Raw genomic sequence first — 3,686 nt, 5'->3', positions numbered from 1 at the left:
ATGACAGACACACACAGACACACACACATGGAGAGACAAAAAGATTTGTATCCATCAAGAGAACTTATACTTACCTACAATTCAAGTGAATTTTTTAAAGGGAAAATGTTCCAGTTGAAAGATAAAGGAAGAAGTTATTCAATGGATAATGAATATGTAAAAATTATCCAATATTTTTAATTATCAAAAAAAGTACATCATACAATGAACAGATAGCTCACATGAAAATGACAAGAAATATCGCGATTTGCAAGGATGTGGATGAGCCAATACCCCACACTTCTGGTGGTGCTGAAATGGGTACAACATTTAGAAAAACCATTTAGTAATATCTGCAAAACCTGACCAGGTGCCAAATTTTGTTGCAAAAATTTCCCTTCTATGAATTTAGCCAACAGACATTCAAACCTTTGTCTCCTAGTTCACCTGGTGTTTTCATCAACCTGCTGTTTCATTCACATCCATGGGGACCGAGGGACAATGGTGGGGCTACTGCTTTACAGTGAAGTGTATGACTGCTCTGACTGCTTCATCGCAAGAAAGGGGCATTGTGGGTAGGGGGCTCTGCAACCAGCTCTCTGTCAGGGCAGGAGTGGATGTTTATCCACAGGGCCACAGTAAATGGGGTGTAGTCATTTGTAAGCATAATCGTTTTTATACAGATGGATGTCTGGTTGTTGTAAATGTTGATACCCGGTGGTGAACAGCCTCTGTAAGTGAATAGTCTCTAAGTGGGAAGAAATAAAATTTGTTATGTAGTTGAAAATTAGAATTGGTTAATATCTGACATTCTTTTTTGACTGCCCTTCAAACACAGATGAGAGGGAAGAAATCAAGTTTTGGAATATAATATAAATTAAAAGAAGTCATTTGTTAACAATATGCCTAGCTACCGTAAGAGTTAGAGCAGTACCAATTAAGAAAGAAAGCGGCTGTTGTTTCAAAACGTAAAGAGCCCCCCCCCCCTTTTTTAAGTTCTAAATGAGTAACTGACCTTGGGTCTTCTGCTGAATGCTGGTACCTTATCTCAAGGCAACTTGTAACATAGCAACCACAGATCTTAGCAGGCAAAAAGATAGAAAAACAGTTTAACAAACTTTGTATTAACTCTATAATGGTAGGTTGACTTTTGAGTTCTGAATTTTGACGTATTTTTCATTACTTTAAATATGTGTATAAGTAGCTGAGCATTGTGGCAGGTGCCTGTAGTCCCAGCTACTCGGGAGGCGGAGGCAAGAGAATCGCCTAAGCCCAGGAGTTGGAGTTTGCTGTGAGCAGTGTGATGCCATGGCACTCTACTGAGGGCGATAAAGTGAGACTCAGTCTCTACCAAAAATAAATAAATAAATAAATAAAAATATGCATATAAGAACAAAAATCTAAAAGGCTTCAAACATAAGTCTTATGAACTGAGAACAGACAACTTTGTGGTTTTAAATAGAGATATGCTATTTATTATAACCAACTTAATTGCATACAAAATTATTTCTAAATTCTTTTTTCATGTTCTGTGTCAGGATTTTTATTTTTATTTATTTATATATTTTTTATTGTTGAGGATTCAATGAGGGTACAAAGAACCAGGCTTCATTGATTGCATTTGTTAAGTAAAGTCCTCTTATAATTGTGTCCCACTCCCAAAAGTATGTCACATGCAAAGACCTCCTTACCCCCTCACTCCTTCCCTGTCTCTGCTCTCCTCTACCCTTACCCCCCATCATGTACTAGGTCATTAATTGTCCTCATATCAGAATTGAATACATAGGATTCTTGCTTCTCCATCCTTGTGATGCTCTACTAAGACAATGTGCTCCATTTCTATCCATTTTAATACAAAAGATGTAAAATCTCCATCCTTTTTAATGCGTGAATAGTATTCCATGATATACACATACCACAGCTTGTTAATCCATTCCTGGGGTGGTGGGCATTTGGGCTGTTTCACATTTTGGTGATTGCAAACTGAGCTATGATAAACAGTCTAGCACATGTGTCCTTACGGTAAAAGGATATTTTTTCTTCTTCATACATACCCAGGACCAACCAGGAGGTCTAGTTTGAGTTCTTTGAGAGTTCTCCATACTTTCTTCCAAAAAGGTTGTATTAGTTTGGAGTCCCACCAGAAGTGTAGAAGAGTTCACTTCTCCTTGCCAGCATCTGCAGTTTGGAAATTTTCTTTCTTTTTTATTTTTTAAATTTATTCATTATTCAATCATGGCTGTGTACATTAATGCAATCATGGGGACTTTCTGATGTGGGCCATTCTCACTGGGGTTAGAAGACATTTCAGGGTGGTTTTCATTTGCCTTTCCCTGATAATTAGAGATGATGAGCATTTTTACATATATTTGATAGTAATTCCCCTAACTACTTTCAGGGGTCCTCAAACTATGGCCTGCGGGCCACATGAGGTGGTGTGATTGTATTTGTTCCCGTTTTGTTTTTTTTTACTTCAAAATAAGATATGTGCAGTGTGCATAGGAATTTGTTCATAGTTTTTTTTTTCTTTTTTAAACTGTAGTCCGGCCCTCCAACGGTCTGAGGGATAGTGAAATGGCCCCCTGTTTTAAAAGTTTGAGGACCCCTGCTTTAGCCCATTGATATAGGCATTGTTGGCTTTCTTCGTGTTGATTAATATGAGTTCTCTGTAAATCCCAGGCTTCAAGCTTTTGTCTGATTCAAAATATGTAAATATCCTTTCCCATTGTGTAGGTCCTCTGTTTGCTTTGGTTGTGCAAATATTGGTTGGGACTTGTGCAGAAGTAGCCAGCGGGCACCAGGCTCCACTGAAATACCTTCCCAGGACTCCGCCCCTCATGAAATATTCATGAGCATTGGGTGGGGGCCTGGGGTGGAGCACTGCCCCAAGCGGCCTCCCACCAGGAGCGGACCCCTGGGCGGTGAGGCTCACAACGAGGGAGGTCTCTAGGATCCTGGCCTGCGCCAGGGCGGTGAACAATTCCTAACTGGAACCAAGACCAACAGTTCTTCACTATTTGGCATTCCAGAGGCGCAAATGAATTTCGGGACAAACGACATCTTGCGTGCCCCTGGGCGGTTATCATGTACCAGTGACCCTTCCCCAATAATAGACTCGCGTTTCCAGGTACCTGTGACTGTAACTAGCTCCTTTGGTCCCACATGCCAGTGGGAGTCTCGCCTGCATAGAACAGTTGAAAACGCTGGTTTTCCTTCCGTTTTCTATGGGAACCGAAGTTGTGTTGTGCCAAATCGAGTTTCCGGAGAAGTCTCTCTCACAGTTTTCAGCTCTAGTGTTATGAAAGAGGTTGTCTGGACAGACTTTCTTGAAAGGTGGCAGGAGCAACAGAAACCGGGGTCAGGCTTATGGGAGGAGGATGGGAGCCACCCACCCGCCCACTCAGCCCCAGAGAAGGAGCCACTGAGAGCCGAGGCACACGATCTCAGATGACGGAGTCCCTGGACAGCAGAATTCCCCACCCTCCCGTCAGCTTTCCTGGGAAGTGGACCTCAGGGAATGGATCCCCTTAAGGCTCTGCTCGACATTTAGGTCCAGGGCAAACCATGTCCGTGTCTCCTGACTACCAGGGAACGTGGGTCCCCAGGCCCAGTCCCAGGGCTGCCTGACTCGCACAGGACGAGGGGCAGCCCACGGGCCCCTGCCTCGGGGAGCTCTCCTCCTCCTGCCTGCACGTGGGGCTGCTTTT

The sequence above is a fragment of the Nycticebus coucang genome, chromosome 10, assembly GCF_027406575.1.
Source record: "Nycticebus coucang isolate mNycCou1 chromosome 10, mNycCou1.pri, whole genome shotgun sequence".
Taxonomy (NCBI): domain Eukaryota; kingdom Metazoa; phylum Chordata; class Mammalia; order Primates; family Lorisidae; genus Nycticebus; species Nycticebus coucang.
This window is presented reverse-complemented; position numbering follows the sequence as displayed.